The following is an 18,640-nucleotide window of genomic DNA, read 5'->3' on the forward strand; positions in this document are numbered from 1 at the left end:
TGCCAGGCGCAAATTAGAGCGATGGAACGGACAGGAAGGGGGCAGACTCCCTCCGGCCGAATCTGTTCCGTGACGAGGCGCACACACAAAGCGAGCGTTAAAAGATTCAAGAAACGACGGCCGCCCCTGCTCCTCGGAGGAGAATATAAATGATATCCTTTGCCGGCACTCGCTCGCTTTCTATTTTTTTTTCTTTCTTTTTCCAACTTGCCGGCGTAAGCGCGGTGATGTGGAAAAAAAAAAAAAGAACAGACGCATATTTCCCACTGGCCCCGTCCCATCGCCAAGGTGCCAGAAGCAGAGCGGGGCTGAAGGTGAAAAAAAAAAAAAAAAAAAAAAAGAACAACGAGAAGGCGCCGAGGTCTGAGAGATGGGAGCAAAACGCGAAACGGTGGGAAGCGCGGGGACGAAAAGAAATGCGCAGCCGATGATCAGAGCTAGAAAAAAAAAAAAAAAAGGCATGGAAAAGGAAGGTAGAGCACGCGGGGGGGGGGGGGGGTGAAGGCGGACGCCATATCCTTCCCAGACGCCCCCCCCCCACAGCAGTGTGCTCTCGATTCCGGCGCCGCTGCCGACAGCCGCAGCCCAGGGGCAACCCGCCGCTCAATGCGCGACGGGCTCGTTGACGGCGGGTCCTGACGCCTGGCTCCTGGCAACAACGCCGATGGGAGGAGGGCGGTGGAGGAGGACTGCCATGCCCACACGCCCCGCACCCGCCACGGTCGGTGGCGTAAAAGCGGCGGTTCATCGCTGCGGCACGTACGACACACGCACAGACACCCGGCGGGCATTCGTGCGGGTGTCTGATATCCGCAGCTTCCGCTAGGATTCCAGCCAAAGCCATATGAGCAGACCCGTCGACGGTGCCGCCGCTTCGCGAAAGATGAAGCTGGAACGCTGCCTTTCCGGGGAGCACAGCAAGAAAAAGCGCGCGAACTCGACAGGTTCGCTAGCAACGATTCGGGGGTCCCACATTTGGCTGCAGCGGTTTGTGCCGCATTCTTTGCCCCGCGGTACATTACTCCGATCCGCCTGCGCCATTCTCCTGGGGTAACTAAAGCGACAACGCACTATATATCGATGCGAGTCCCGACTGCATGCATGGCTGTGTTCGCCACAGTGCGGTGCATCGGCCCCACTGCAACGAGAGCAACCTGTCGCGGAGCTTCGGGCAGTTGCATTGACGTTACGAGCATCTCCTTGTCGCACTCTCTGCTCTTCAGGTGCATCCGAGCAGCAGCTGCGGGGAAGGACGATTCCTATCAACATTCCTTTCGAATTATGCTCAAGGTTCCTCGATGCGAAGGTTTTAAGGAACCCTGCGCTACGCGAAGACCTTGCGCACCAAACAAACGCCGTTCTTTTAGGGGACATCGACGACGGGGAAGCAGTGCGCCATACAAACGGTGTCGTCTGCAGCTAGGGTGGCCAGCTCGGAAGAGACGCGAGCCGCTTTCGATGCAGTCGCGTGCAAGATAGCTGCGAGAGCGGAGGGGCGATGAGGCAGCTTAGCCCATGCGACGCGAAAAGAAAAATAGAGGGGGGGAGTAGTGCACTAAAGGAGTGAAACGTGGGAGAAAGATTGGGGGAGGGGGGAGGGGTAAGGAGCCAACCTACCAAGGTCGACCGAGAATCGACCGCGACGATTCGGTTGCGAAACAGCCGCGACACTACGCCGCGCTCATTCGCCGACCGAATCGCGCGCGTGCGCGCGCCGACTTGTGGGAGAAAAAAATTCCAGGCGATGTACAGCCGGCCACGAAATGCTGCCCAAGTCCTCTCAGCTCGCCGAAATCAAAATACATTGACCAGTGAGCCATCAAGCCTCTAGTAGAATGAGAGAGAACGTTCCTCTCCCTTTTGCTCTGACAAGTGACATTCAAAGAGGGCCAACAGGTGCTGCTCGCATTCGCCGATTCTTGAGTGGGCGAAAGGATCGGAGTGAATGAACCAACGCTGCTCCTGACCTTGATCTTTTTTTTTTTCCGAACTTCATGCGCCCTTCGCTCGCAGGAACCCATTGGCCCACGTTCGCTGATCGGCTAAGCGAAGTAAAGCATACGGCACACGGGAACATATCCTTCCACACACCCTTGAGTGTAATGATCGAGTGTGTGCGTGCTTGTGCGCGCGCGTGTGTGAAGTTTACCACAATCTACATTCAGCAGCGCTAATCCCAAATTTGGGTTCAATAAACGGGGAACCACACGGCACGTTATCACTTGCGAGTTAATAGAACCCCCAAATAGTACTACACAGTAGCAAACAATGCTCTTGACATTAATTTGACCCTGTACAAGGCTTCTGCTGAACGGCACACTAGAAATTACACAGAGTTAGTTTTATTTGTTGGAAACTGCATCTTTGGAAGAAAAAAAAGGGGGGGGGGGAGAGGGAGGGTTGAACCTTAGCAGTGGCAATACGGTCATTCTCCTTGAACCTTGCACCCAACTTCTATAAGGACTTCAAAATTTTTACGCCGCGTATTTCGCACATTATGAATGTTTTAATGCAAGTGAAGTTCCCAAAATTTGTCCATTTGTGCCTGTGCACCATTTACAACCAAATGTAATCATTTATTGGCAAACTCGGTCGAGCAGAAGCCAACAAAACCTTGTGACATCACGAGAATCGGGCAAGTATACCAAGCTGGCGTCGCCTTTAGTGGCCTCACGTACAAAGTGCGCACTCACAGTAAGACTTTCCTGCCATCGATTTCAGAAGTGTAATTTAATATTTTTCAGAGCTGCTTTAACATAGTTGCTTCTCAATACTTCCAAGATAATTACTGTAGTGATGGTAAGTTGTTTACACTTGAATGCAGCTGTATTTCAAGGTTAGCTTTTCAGATGTAAAGATTTCCACCTTCAATTATTCAAAAACACAGCACACAGCAGAAAACAAAGACAAATGAGGTGTGCTACTGCTTACATGACTATCTATAGTCGAATGTCTTTACAGTGAAGACTACTAAAATGAACTTAAAGGAATTTGGGTGCCTCTGAGATCTGATTTAGTGAAATGACCACTATGTGCGGTCGTTGTAAGGCAACAAATTAGCTGAGTATTCAGCAAATATTTCTTGAATCCATGCTAAAGGTTTTGTTTTGCTGAACCTGGTTAGCAAAGGCCACAGTTTTGTAGCAATGCCTTCCGCTGGATTCTATGCCACTTTTATCATCCACCATGGAACGCGGAAGGATCATCACGGAAGGATCATCGCTCACGCAACAAGGAATAGCATCGGGAAAGGTATCGGTACATAATCACAGTCCTGCTCTTTAAAGTGCTAAGCTTCATTATAAAGCCGTTTCATTATGTTTACAAATATGAGGGGTCAAGGCCCTTAATACAGTCATTGCGCAAAAAAGTATTGCAGAGGAAGGTTGTTGCACATGCAATGAAGCATGATTTTTGTGCCTATGAGGCTCGATACGGGGATGCTTAAGTTAAAATTAGGAAACAAATTCAATCTTTCCCAAATCATGGCTGCAATACATTCTAAGTTACAGTAACATTTATAGTGCAGAGTGGAATGAACCAACGTGCTACTATACTTATGCCACAAGCAATAATTATTTCATGTAAATTGTAGCAGTAAGCCACAGTGACCAATATTCCTGCACCAAGATATCTAATTACACAATCTAGTATGGGTAACTGTAGCACATTGAGGAGGACCATCCAACTGCTTGCAACACTGCAATGTCATTTTCCAACATTTAAAAAGAAAGATAACCAGCTCACTAACTGTACTGAAGATCAGACAAAGAGGCAAGCTTTTCAGCATTAAGTGATCAGGCATTGTGATAATATAATAGTATTGTGCAAGACACTGGTCTGCAAACTCACTTGCATAAAGTTTGCTTGCAGTGAATGTGACAGTACTGTTGTATGTATTAGAGATGCTAAATAGTAGAACAGTTTGCTGTTGTAATTTCTTCAAACTGCATGTGACCAAATTAGGTAAGCCTATACTCTAACTAATGACCAGGCAGCACTAGACAGTGTTGACTGTCAATGCCCAGTTTGAATATGAACATTGCCAAACTTTTGCTCAAAATGTCAGAACTGAGCACCGGTCCCAGGACCTCAGAATGTGCTGTTTGCCATCATTCTCGCATTAGCCAGCCTAAATTCATGTCAAAGAAATTTACATATGCTTTGTCTTTCTAATCACTGCATGCTTTCACCAATTCTTGCTGGTTAATCTCTTGTGTTGAATACGTTTCAGCTTACATGTTCACATCTCAGCTGTAACACCTAACACATAACATCATAAGAATTTTCCTTCTCCTTTCATTGTAAACTGCAACACACATGTAGAGCATCAAAAGTAATTGATATAACCACTACTGCAGTAGTAATGCTGTTAGGGGGCTATTTGCTCAGAAAAAGATTAATCAAGTGCTTGAAATGTGTAAGCGTGCTATCTATACCTTTAAAAAAGAAACGGAATTCTTGAACGCTGCACATGATCAAAAAGATAACATCTTTAGGAACTATGTTTACAAGGGATGTGAACTGTTCCGACTTCTAATCCGTACTTTAATCATTTTTTTCAGGTTTAGTGGCCTGTAAAAATTTTCCATCTTTGTGATTCTGTACACAAGCCACATGCTCCAAGGGAAAAATAACAGTTGTAGGTTTGTGCATTGCCTTGTCTGTGTCACCTTGTTGCTGCCTTGTTCTTTGTTACCTTATGAAGCAGCACATATAGCCACGACGACTACTGCAGTACATGTAACTCCTGGAATTCACTACAGAGCCTATGTGTTATGTGTGCAAATTAACATGGCTATGACAAATGATGGGCTACTTCTGCGTACGTTCAGCTTTGTCTGGAACACTATGCCACAAGAGGCCTTTGTAAAGGCGACATTTACAGGTGAACTCCGCATTATACATTGTTGGGATGTGCAGTTCTGCTGCGAAAGGTTGGCTTACAATGCCCCACGGTAACCTGAGCATTACAACCCCTTTGGCTATAAAACAACACTAGTGCCTACCATAGCATGGTAGACTTTACACAGGATAAGTGCACAGTTTTGAACAAGAGTAAAAAAAGAGGCAGCTATGCTTTCTTTCGCGTACTGATAATCAAAGTGAACAGATGGATTATGGCAGTAGTTACACTCTACAATTGGATAATTCTCTTTTTATCCATGTCTATTCATTGTGCTGTCACAAGAATATACTTCAACTAACCCAGTTTTCTAGTTTTGCAAAGAAAAAAGAATACTACTAGCTGCTGTCCAAAACATTACATATTTTTGAGTTATGTGTTAGCACTACTGCATGCTGGCATTATTGTATACTACGAATACTCATATCAGTGTGGTGGAATGATGTGGATACAATCGCATCAAAGGTATGCTGCAGGTATTCCTTAAAGCTGCACTGACATGACATTCTCGACTTGTCATTCTTTAATACGATTAGCATTGTTTGCCGCCTTCACGCATTTTGAGCCAGCCAATCAATCAATAAATCAATCGAGTCTGTCTCTCTGTCTCGTCACGCCGTTGTCGTCACCTGTATGCTGATCCAGTGGGCCATGTTGCCTAGTAGCTCGGCCCATAGGTATGGTCTTGTGGTTGTGATGCTGTCATGATCATTGCATTGTCGTCATTTCTGCTTTGTCATCTCACTCTCACCATTCCACTGTCTTCACCCAATCGCCGATCCAGTGGGCCACCTTGTCTAATACGTTGGGCCATTAGGTATGTGCTGGTGACAGTGATGTGGCTATTCCAGCTTTATCATTTGGCTCTTGTCATGCCGTCATCGTCACGCTTTGTACGCCAACCCAGTGGGCCAAGTTGTCTGATTGCTTAAGCCTTGTGGTGGTGATGCTGTCGTGGTCGTTGCATCATCGCCAGTGTATCTTTGTCAATCACCTCTCATCATACAGGCTCTGTGAGTCATTGCTACACCATTTTCATCCTACACTCGTCATCATGTGACTGACCTCCCGAAGCAGTGTCATGCCATCATGGTCATACCATGGTCGTGATGCCATCGTGGTCACTCCATCAACGTCATCCGACTCTCATCATGGTGCCGTCATCTTGCCATGGTCGTCACACAATTGTCGTCATGCTGCCGTTTTACCATTGTAATCACTTGGGTAGCATAATCCCATTGTCATCATGCCTTTGTTGTCCCATTGATTTGATCCTTTGTCATTCTATTGGAAATATGCTGCCGTCATTCAATCATGATTACGCAAGCTGCCGTGATTATGCTATTTTTGTCATTGTGCTGTCATCAGAGTCACTATCATATATCTGTTGTCATACCCTCCTCATCATGCCATAATGGTTATGCATTTGCCATTCCAGCTTTCTTATCCAACACTTGTCATCCCATTGTCCTCAAACTGTTGTCATGCCATCATCATCATGCATTCATTGTCATACTATCACCGTGATGTCGTCACGGTCATTCCGCTGTCGTTACTCTAACTTGAACATCTGACTACTGTCATCTAGTCGTCACACCATCACTGTCACACAGTCGTCATACCATTGCGATCATCACACTGTCATTTTAGGATCGGCATCCCTTCAGTAACATCACCCCATTATTGTCATACCACACTCTTCGATCCACCGCTGTCATTCCTTCTTCATAATTTAAGTGTGATTATGCCACCACTGGCATGCCATTGTCGTCATTGCGTTATCGTCAGACAGCCACTATCATGCATGCATTCTTATACTGCTGTCGGTATGCCGGCATTGTCATGCCATCGTCGTCATACGAGTAATCATTGTCACCCAATTTTCCTCCAAGTTAGCGTCATCATGCTGTCATTATATCATCTTCATGGTCATCTCATTGTCATCATGCCACCATTGTTATTTCTTCTTCGTCATTCCATAGTCGTCAGTGTGTTGGTACCGCACAATCATCATGCCACCATGCTCATAGGTGACATTGGCAAGTAAGTGCCATAGCAACACGGGAGTATATCGGATTGTCACATATACGCGCCGTGCAGGCCGACGGACGCGCCACTGGTGGCGGCCTTGCGCAGAACACGCGGGAGAGGAGCCTGGCACGCGCCGTAGTTTGTTGTGTCGTTGATCGTGCTTCTCTGTCTTATTCACGTTTTCAGAGCAAGATAGGCAACACCATTCGCACGTGTGAGGTGGCCAAAGCTTCAGGGAATGTCGAAGAAGAATTGTTGCAGGGTGGGGGGGCTCAAATACCGGTGAAAACGTGCCGGCGATACGGCTCTAATCATTCCCGGCAAAGCCCCATCAGCGGGAGCAACGGTAGCAAAAATGGATCGTCGCGTTGAAGGGAAATTTCTTGTTCTCATCCTTTCCTTTGTCTCGTCAGTGTTTTTTTCCACTCGATCATGGACACGTGAGCAACGAAATTCGTCTGCAGCGCAGCATGAGATTTAAAGGCATTTCGCTAAAGTTCGGAATGCTGTTTGCCGCTTATATTGTTTTCCGCTTCTTTACCGCGTTGCGCTAGCTAGGCAGCACGACTGCAAGAGCGCATTGCGCTGTATGTTAAAGCTTCTGAAGCTTGCAAGAACTGAAATTGTTGGTTTCATGTGGCGCGGTAAATCCTCGCACCAGCTGTCGCGCACTTCTTGTTTTTACATCTATCTTATGCGTGGCTTTGCACATGTTTAACAGCTGCTAGTTGCTCCATGCATAACTCTTGTCGATTCTTTTGAGCTGCGAAGTTTTCACCCTGCCTTGTTTGTAAAGGGTATAAATCACGCTGTGTCTTATCAGAATGATACCAAGGAAGTGCTTCTTTACCAGCTTTATTCTTTTCGCCCGAGGGCATCTTAGATATTGTTTGCGTTTTTGGAAATGTGTTTAGAAAATAGGTAGCTCAGGGCGAGAATTGCTAATAGTTGCTGCGTATGGTATTTTTGTTCCATTTCTCGCTGAAAAGTTCGCGTCCCGTTTGGGAAGTCATCACACCTCGATGCTGCCTGAGCAAACTTAGCACGCCGAGTGATTTGTTTGTTTCACAACGTAGTCCCTTCTTGCATGTGAGTTTTGTACTCAACTAAATTCTTTCTTATACTTATACTGCAGACGACTAAACCGGGCCTTGCCGCCAGCGCTCATCTACTTTGACTGGCGATGCTCTGCCTTTAGATATATCATGTGGCACCTCTCTCTAGTAATATAAAAAAGTACTAAAAAGTTAGTCAGTCTTTAGCTTTGTACGTTTCCAAGCAGCTCCCTTGGGGAATTTAAAATTGCACAAACTGCAGCAGGAACGGTAGTTCACCGGCGTATGCAGCAGAATTGCATCGGTGGTACAGCACTAACACGCGCTTTTATTAACCCGTGTGTTTGGTGACTTCGTTGGCCAGTGTACGCGTTTCCATCAATAAATTGGCAATTACTCTTCTTGAGGCGACTTCGACTGCACTTATTCAGCGATATCATATGTATTCATCGGCAGAAAAATCACAACGGCATATGCAGAGATTGCACCGTGCGGATTTGTTTGATATAAGTTTGCACTTACGACGGGTGCTTATTATTCAGGTACAGAAGCAGCATTCCGGCAAGGGTAGAATAAAAAAAAACATCGAGAGATTGCATCACTCAACAAAATTTATCGGCTAGTGAACATGAGCTCCACGTCGTGTAAATGGGGTTCATGGCGTTTGTCTGCGGGACACACCTTGCACGTATGTGGACCATGTTGTCCCAAACACCGGTAACATCGTGTTCATACCCGCTCGCACAGAGGTCAGCATCTTCCCTACAGCTGTCACCGCAGAAGAAGCAGCCTGGCACCCGAACAAAGGAGAAATCGCAGCCGCGAACTTCAGCCATCCTTGCTGCAAAGGGTTGTCGTCTGCTACTGCTCTCGCGTGTACTGTTGGAAGCGTCCGCTAGGTGGCTTTTAGTGGCGCCTCTATAGGCGGTGCACGAGGCGTGTAGCCAAAGCAATAGAAGTCTCGGAATGACAACTAGAGATGTTAAATAAGCTTGACTTCACAAATATGATGTGTGACTACATTGCTCAATTGCTAATCACGTTACCATCGACAGCTACAGTGAAATCAGTTTTTCTTTTCTAATTAAACGAAGGCACAAACTTTCTGAACCCTAGAAAAAATGCTGCCAAGCGACGTTACAGTGCCCAAAATCTGCCATAGTACTTGTTTTTACAAAGCAGCTTCGGTACACAGGAGGGGGATTCTACACGACGTCGATACACTGTTTCGCTCCAATCCTGCAAGCGCTGCAGCTACCACATGTGAGCACAGTGCATCTAATTTGCTTTTCTGCATGAGAAATGACGTCATACCTAGCCTTATTGTTACACAACATTGGTAAACTTTGCTGTGTCACGATACGGTAATGTCAATGTATTAAATAACAATATCATAGAAATATTTTGCAACTTTCATATTTGCCAAAAGTGATCATTTTACAAATCATGCAGCATAAGGTTTCTGTAACTCCTAAAATATGAGTGAGTGCTCCTTGAAGGGACCTTGAAACGATTTTAACGATTTTGTACAAACGTGCCGAGTCATTAGCGTAGGTCCTTCTAATTATTAACTGACATATTTAATCACTCTGGATAAAGCCTGCAATTTATCATGCCTTAAAAATGTGCATCACTACCGATCACAGCGGCACCGCTTCCGTGAGTTTTCAGCCACCCCTCCCCAATTGACAGTTAGCACAATTGACCTCAGTTGGGCAAGCTATTGGCTAACCAGGTCGCGTCATTCATAATTTTTCCCACTTTATGGTGAATAACGTTTTTTAATAGTTGGAATGCTGGTTAATTTGTTTCTATAAAGAAAAGTAACCAAGAGAATGCACAAGAATTTATCACTACACTCCAGCACTTCCGGCACACGGCAAATGTGTCACAATCTTTCTTTTTGCGAGCACCATGGATCGCCCTTGTTAAATTGTGGGCTTCAAATCTAGTAATTGGCAACATTGTATCCCTCTGCAAGGCAACATGCAAGGGGAGTGGCTGCAGTGCATCAGGCTGTCGGTATACTATCGGCACCAGCATCTATATGTTTGCGGCTGCCACTTCACGCCGGAGGTTTACTACCATAACAGAGAGCTTTAGCATGTTCGGTATTCAGGTAAGCGAAAGCGGACTGGGCGTTTTTAACAGCTGAGTGGAGGTGCAAACGTGAATGATACTACACAATGCAACCACCTTGTGGCACAGAGCTGAACCATGCAAACACAAAGCTAATATGTCAGCAACCAAGTGTATTCTACTTTGCTGCTGGTGTAAATTTTTGGCAGGAGTGTAATCGTGAACATGTCTTTTTAAATGTCTAAAATGTTTTACACTTGGTTGCAGCAACACTAGCTCTGTGTTTGGCTGGTTAAGCTCTGCACAACCAGGTGGCTGCACCATGCAGGCCACTCAGGTTTACGTTAAAGCCCCTTAACCACAGCGGTAGTAGTATGGAGGGGCTTTAGTTTGCGTCTCTGTTTATCTGTTGAAATGCCCAACTCACCTGCTTTACCAGAACGCTTGGCACTGGGACAGAAAGCAGGCTACTTGGATAGCTCTCACGGGGGTCAATGGCCATGCGGCTAGCAGAGAGGTTGGAGGCTTTGCGCGCTGGCTCCAAGACAACCAGAAGTAGATGTCACAATGTCACATCACGACGCAGAGCCAGTGAACATGGAGCTTAGCCCTCATTGCTTGGTGAATGAGTTGAAGAGAAAAGGCATGGCTAGAGAGGAAGGTAGCTTGTAATCGTCCATAGCTCTCTTAATATGAGTCGCTTCACCTAACTGAGGCGATAATGTTTTACTGTAGCTCTACCCAACGCGTATACAAAATTTGTCGAAACCGTTTCAGGGATTCTCTAGAGAGACTGGAGGATTTTTTCTTACATGCAACACCCATTCAACTTTGAATTTGTGCTTTCATGGTTGTGCAAGAGCGCACATAGTCTGGACTGAAATCAGAAGCAATAAACCTTAAACAAGGCTATTTTAGAATGACATGAAATTGTTTGCCACTACACATGGCATCTCTGTGGCTCATTGCACCTGGATTATGTTACAAGGAGCCAATGAGAGCAGTTATTTGTGCCATCAGCAGTGAATCTAAAATTGGCTGGTGGAATTTTTTTTTATGTTGCTCAACTGAAGGATAACACAGGCGTTGATTGATAAATTTTGCTGGTGTTCCGAAGTAACAACAAGTCTATGAAAGAAGCTGCAACGGGAGCAGTCTGTATTTGTTTTCATTACCCAAGTTCTTTACCACACAAGCATTTTTGAATTCCGTGCCCCTCAAAATGTGGCCACCCTGGCCAGCAATTGAACCTGCAGCTTTGTGCAGAACGCCACAGCCTCTCAGTGGTTGACAAACTTTCAAGGTGGCACCCAGTTAAGACATATGAATCGTTATGCCTTTAATACAAATATCCACATTTATCCTCAAACCAAACCCCTACCACGCTCTTACACTAGCAGCAAAACATCTTTGAGACACCTACTAAAGTAGCTGCTACGATGTTGAAGCTACAACCAACGATGTTGTTAGAGGACAGAGCACAAACAAGAGGGAGAGAGAAAATTGTGCCAGCTGTGAGAGCTGGAGAACAAAGATGCAGTCAAGATGTCAAAGCAAGCATGGCACAGTAGTGCACCTGCAGACCTGGCTACATGAAATGAGGGAAACAATGCAGCCACTTATCAATATGACAGCCAGTGTCCACGCAGGTGCGAGTTTCCACCTTGAAGGTGACTTATACCTTTAAACAAAGCCACCTGCTCCAGTGAATGCTTATATCCACAAGGAGAGTGTGTTGGGAGGCTAGTTGGTAAGACATCATTTGTAACTTAAACTGGGCTGGGGATGAGACACATAAGTAGAAAAAGACAGGACGAATGCATTTCTATGTTCGTCCTGTTGTCTTCTACTTCGGTGTCTCGTCTCTACGCTGTTTAAGTACCCAAATTATGACTTACATCCACACCATAGTTGGGATTACTTGCTGCCCAAATGTCCACTAGAAAGTTGTGGGCCATTCCATGCGAAATGTCCCAGGCCCCAAAGGCCACCATTATTGATTTTCCTGAAAAAATTTGGGCTTCGTGGCTTTTGTGTTAATAAGGTTTCGTTAAAGTATATTCATCAAAAAACATTGTTTAATCATGGGAGCGCTCTTTGAAGTTTCCGGGAGGAAGCAAAAGTTGGTTGAAGGTAATTTTTTTTTGTTCATGTCTGAAAGCAAGTGCAACAATAAACATTATTTTAGAGCATTATACTGGCATCCTTCTTTCATAATATGTTATAAGTGAACGCATTTTAGAAGTTTCCTTATTTGGTTCAGTGAAAAACCAAAAAAGTTGCATTTTTAGGAACTTTTTTCATAAACTGCGTTAACTTTTCAGCTACAATAATTTTTCGACCTTTTTGCCTGTTGCTATAGAGTATGCTAAAAATATATCCAAATCATTAAGAAATATTTTTTTTGCAAAACATACCTCCAGAGTTGGCAAAAAATGACTTTCTTGCGAGATTCAAATGTGGGTTGTTACCTTAAACAGATCAGTCCATCATTTGTCTTACATGTATTCTACTGTTGCTACTGTAGTTCAATGAATGCAAAGAATTTGCACTGGGACCTAAAGACCAATGGCTATCCCAACTTCTGTGGCATCTGCACAGCATTGCTGATTCGTTCTTCTTATGCCTGCTCCACTTCGACTGGCCCCAAAAGCAAAGCACTACTGTAGGCACGTGGAGTTAATGGATTGTTCGGCAATATCATGCACACATCAATGCTCAAGTGGCCCACATGCCAGTGAAGAAACTCGGGTACTGCTCAGTGAACATGAAGGAGAAAAGACTTTTAGGTATGGTGTGCTATATTCCTTACAATTACAGCAGCCAGAGTAATAAGACAAGATAGGTGACAAAAGAAAGTGGACTCAAACAACATTGTTATGATGTCCAAAAAGTTAATTCTTCAACACTATCATTAAACACACTGAATAGCCTGTCCATGATACTGACCGAAATAATGGAGGCATTATCAGCCTTGCTCACAACCGCATGGCATGTATTTGTCAGGAACCGCTAAATATCCAAGCGACTGAGTGAATGTCAAATTACAGTGACGGCAGTGCACCTCGGCCTATCTGTGCATGCTGTCTGCACCACCTTCATCAGATTTACATTGCCTCTGAACTTCTGCTGTCACCATTCTGAACGAGGATTATGTGTGGGAGCCAAAACATTTGTTCTTTCTTTCTTTCTTTTAGCTTTTTATGCTCTTTATCTCAGTAGCTCCTTGCAGCACTGTGGAAGCTGCTAGATGCCTTAGCCCCGGGGTTTTCAAGCATGTTGTTCCCAGGAAACCCTTCTAAGCTCCATGAAGTGCCAAAGAACCCCCCTACCACCCCTTTAGTAGAGAGGCTATGCATAGCACGCAACACATTTGGGGCTAACGGTGGTGGTGGGCAGGATATTTTGACGGCGATGTGCAACCCACATGGTGGAAACTAGGTGCAATCGTCGTGAACCAAGACAAGGCAGCATCGCAACCACGGCATGCCGAGAAGGAATTAGTTTTCAGCGCACATTACATTTCATCACAAGAAGTTTTAGAATTAGTGCCGACTTACTTTGAGTATAGTAAAACCTCGTTAATTCACATTTCATGGGACTGAAAGAAATGTCCGAATTAACAGAATGTCAAATTATCAAGGGTAAGAACAAAACAAACAAGTACTATGTCAACACGCTTTTATTTACTGAATGAATCAGCAAATCTAATTTCTTTGCACAAAAGCAGTGTGGAAGCTGCAGTTCTTGTTCTGACTGATTAGTGGTTGCAGCGGCAAAAGCCTCGCGACTTCATTCGCAGCGCGGCCATGGCGCGTCTTCGTCTTAGACACGCTTTTCACTACAGCGCATACATCCTGATTATTCGTTCACCAGTAAGCTGGTCTCCAAGTAATCGTCCGTCCATCGTGATGTAGCCAGCACTCTTCATCCTCGACAGCTTTGCACTGAGTCAAACTGAAACTACTGTTTGACACAACTGCTACGGACGAAACCGCGGCTGCTAATGATACGATCATGAACAGCGACCTTGCGGTTCTGAAAGCAGGCGGCCGACGCATGCACCAAATCTACCATCTTCTGCAACAACTGCGGATGAAACCGCAATCACTATCGACACAATCTTGGATGGAGACTATGCAGTTTTGAAAGCATGTGGCTGATGTGCACACCGAGTCGAAACAAAACTACTGTTTGCCGCAACCGCTTTGGACAAAACTGTGGTGGCTGTCGATGCGGTCATGATGGTGACTGCGCAGTTATGAAGGCATACGGCCAGCTGCCAATGCGGTGTTATGCATGGCGATAAACACAAGAACAAAGGCTTTAAAGGCACAATTAGGCATGAAGTGTTCTGGCATTGCTGTCAGTCGGGTATCACAAACGATTTTTGCTGATGATCATGGCAATGTGGACTCCGCTGCTTCGTTTTGGTGGACGCTAGCGTCGTTTTTGCTCTTTTGCGTTGCACATTTGTGGTGCTCTGTGCCTACCGGGCTACCGTACTAGAACCAACTGTATTGAGCTATTCTGCGCATCTTATTTTTTAATCCTCCGATGTATACGTCAGCATGCATGCTAGCGGCACCTGTCCAGCCCCTATTTACAAACGGGAGAAATGTGTATGGGGGGTAAGTTATGGCCTCTGAGATTCAAGTGCAAAAGTTTTGGTGTGCTGCCAGTTTTTAAGCTGCTAGTGGATTTATTGCGCAGCTCGCATGTTTCTGTTACGCATTGTGATGTGCTTTTTGACACTTGGACATGGGTAATAGAGGTTCATTGGAATGAGCGCACCTCATGTCCGCAGTCTTAGTGACTTTGCGAGTGTGGAACCAGGGAAAACTTATCACTGCCTCACGAAACCCATTTTGAGAACCATGCCTTAGCCGATAGGAAGGCCAAATGCCCCTAAAGATGTGCTCATCTGTGCTGCTTCATCTGCTCAGTGTCTGCTTGCCATCCTGTCGAAAGGTGCTCCACGGTTGGTGGATTGATGCAAGAAACATTTTGGCATTGTAACTATAAGCTGCGTTTACCTGAATGTGACAGGAGGGCTTCGCTTCATCCATACACTTTTTAAGCAGTTCCCTGCAGCCTCCTTAAGCCAGTAGTAAGTGCTTGCCTTTATAAATGTTCACCTGCGCCACATTGTCCGCTCGACATCTATTTGGTGTTTGATCGCCGCTGTCATCATGCACCATACTAGCGCAGAGTAGTAAATTAATTATTCAGTGAACAATGAGGCCTTTACAGTGTTCTGCATCGTCAACACATCACCAGTGATAATGTTGTGGCGCCACCTGCTAACTGAAAATCAAACCACTTCTACGGCTTGGCACCACCTGTGTAGTCAGCATCAACACAAATCAATCTCAATAATGACAAAACATACCTAATGCATTGCCCTCGGCGTGAGATGAGACTAAGCAATGACGGATTTTACCATTTATTTTTTGCTGTCTCGGCAGAGAGCCAGTAGCACGCGCAAATTCGGATCGAAGCGGACGGTCCGGGCACTGCCATGTTGCTAAGTGATCACTATTAGGGTGACTATGCACAAAAGGCCTAACATGTCACGTACTGCTGTAATGTATCGTGTACTAAGAAAAAAGGGAACTATAATTTCACCAATAATCATACATATTGCGTATGTCTGACATTCAATCAGGACATTGCTTACGTACACCTCGTACCTTCGGCACTGCTGCAAGTGACTTTTGAGATAGAGTATAGCGTTATGAAGACAATGCCCATCTTTCAGACAACTCTTCCATGGCTAAAATGCATACAAATTCAGTGAAATCCATGATATGTTGCACTGACATCGACAGAGCAGCTCGTGTGTGAAATACTTAAAAAAGTGCAAATGGGTTGTGCCCATGGCTTGTCATTGGCTGCTTGCACAGTGGATTGAAACATTGAATTCACCCATTTATGAAGAGAGGAACTCTTTAAAGATGTAATGTGCACAGCAATATTTGACATGGCATCAATTACCATTTACAATTAAAACCAAAATGTGTTTGTTACTTTCAGCAACCGTTGACAGCATTCTAGACAAAATGTTAAAGGTTACAAATTTAGACTAACGTAAAAGCCGGGGAAGCAATGAATGTTAGGATTGCCTTTAAGCCCTTCAAACTGGTTTCAATTTTTGTTGTTCTGTATACAAAGAAATAAATGCAACAGAAGCTCCTCAAGGACACTGCCACGCATTCCAAATTTACCAAGAGCGACACTAAGCCAAATTGCAGTATGTCTTGCAATGCCAACACAATACACATTTGACAACCCTCAAAAAACTGTGAAGAACGTCTGCAAGCAGATGACAGATGAATGGACTGTTTGAATCTGTCTGGTTCATAAACAGCCACATAAAAGAAAGACTAAGTAGAGCATGCAGCTGTGTGAGTTACATGCCACAGGTGTGGGAGCTGCGGTAATGTCTTGGATAGCGAAGCTACTACTACAGCTGTCAGAAAAGAAAAAAAAAAAGTGCAAATTTTGGTGCAAACACAAAGTGCCAACTGCTAGAACTAGCCAAAGGCATGCTGCCAACTTGAATAGCATTTATACCACAGCTGAACCTGTTTGACTCATCAAAGCCAGTTACTGCCAGCAGCAATGATAATTGCTTGTACAAAAATTTTGATTTTAGAATGTCATGGACACCCGGGGCCAATGATACAAATGAGATGCATTTTTTTTTTTTTGTGGAGCTTCTTGGAGTTACTAGTTCCAAATTTGCTATTTTTAGCTCTAGGTTAATTAGGATTTCGAGAACTTTTACTACAAAACTACCAATATATGTATATCTGTTTTTTTTATCAAATCCTTTAGATGGCTTATCTATGTATGCTTTGTTAAAAGCTCACTGCACAATGGACAATTCCAAAGTTTACACTGTCTGTACAAAATCCTGCAAAATTTTTCATCTGGAATGCCTGCCTACCGTCAGGTGAAAAACACGCACATGGCTGTAAAAACTAGTCTCATTTTGTTGGATATGTAACTGGCTAGCTGACACCATACTGTCGGAACATTTCACATTTTATTCATGTGCCCTTGCACCAAGGGGCAATAAGAAGAACACTAATGACAAAAACGAGCTGCAAATGATGATTTGAAAATTACACGGTTCAACTCTTGCTATAAAACGATTTGAAGAGTGCACGACATTCCGGAAAGAGCGCGATTACGAGGCTTAATTTCTTTTTGGGCCGACAGCTGTTCTCGCCCTTCCCAATCAACCACAGATGTCGCAACGTGCACAAGGAATGATTAGGCGGCCAGATGCAACGTCACTTTCCCTCTCCGCTCTTCCTTCCCACGTGCGCGGCATTCTCTGGCTTTTCTTCTTTTATCCCCCGAAACCGGCTGAACTGCCAGCGCGTTCCGCGAGCAAGTATCAACCCGTCGTCCAGTTGCTTTCTTTGCGAACCATCGCGTCGGCGTGGATGGAAAGAGCGCGCAGACCAGAATCGAAGAAAACGACACGAAAAGTAGGGAAAGGAGAAGAAAAAACGTATGAGGGACGCCACCGAGCCGCCAACCCATCGGCGGCGGCGATCCGCTCATTACAGCAACGGGGCATTCCCCCTTCGGCAAAACAGCAGCAGACCGGAGGAGGAGGGGGTCACTGAGGGGGACACCTTGAGAAGCCCCGAGAAAGAGAAAAACGGACCAGGGGGAGACACAGCACGCGGCGGCAAATTCCAAAAGGCGGCGGCACCCCCTTCCGAGGTTTTTGCCCTATTTGTTGCTGCCGCGGAGGTGGTGCGGAGAGAAGGGGGGGGGTACTCTCCGCGCTCCTTTGCCACGCTTGTTTGCACCACAGGTCGATCAAGGGGGGAAGAGGCGACCCATCGAAGACCACCGCTCTGCTCGTTCTGCTGGACAGCGAACGCGTCTGAGGTGGCGACCATTTTGACGCACGTTGTTTTTAATAAGGTCACGTACAGCGGCGGAAAATCTCCGAAGCGGGCGGCCGCGCGAGTCGCACCGTGCGCGTTGACGATGACGTCTGCGCGCGTGCCCGTGTCGCGCACTTCGCCCAATGTCGAAGTCCCGCGATCACCGGGGCTCGCCGCGTGCTACAATAGCAAGCAAGGGGAAAAGCTGCTTCCGAGCTGATCGCTGCCACGCGGTGTTGGAGCCGTTGGCGGCGGCCCCTAATCGGCCTTTGCCGAAGCGATCGCGGTCAAACGCCGGCACTGAGCGCCACCCCGTGACGCCTGTGGTCTGAGCCCCATCTACGCACGCACACACACACCATGTTTGAACAGACGCACGAAAAATGCGATGAGATCAACACACCACTGAGGCCCGCGACCAACGGGCAGTACAAGTGCCTGTACGCGGCACGCCGCCCGAAAGCTGAACGGCGGTAAGCCGCGCAGTTAAATACGGCGCAGGCGAAAAAGCAGTCGTGCGGCTGATGGCCACTGCAATTACGAAAGACGCGGTCCGTAGGCAGACAGCACCCTCCTCCACCTCCACTACCGAGGAGCAAGTCTGCTCGTCTATGAATATCGCAGGTAGAATGACGATCACAGCCCGGTACGAAAGC

The 18,640-nt window shown here is 45.8% G+C and overlaps 1 protein-coding gene across 4 annotated transcripts in view; it reads right to left on the reverse strand.

Moving 5' to 3' along the window:
* Positions 1-18,640, reverse strand: part of LOC126519683 (mediator of RNA polymerase II transcription subunit 13-like) — a 176,105-nt gene that overhangs the window by 156,966 nt on the left and 499 nt on the right. The gene's annotated exons all lie outside the window — the stretch shown is intronic.

This window comes from Dermacentor andersoni, chromosome 3 (genome assembly GCF_023375885.2).
Source record: "Dermacentor andersoni chromosome 3, qqDerAnde1_hic_scaffold, whole genome shotgun sequence".
Lineage (NCBI taxonomy): Eukaryota > Metazoa > Arthropoda > Arachnida > Ixodida > Ixodidae > Dermacentor > Dermacentor andersoni.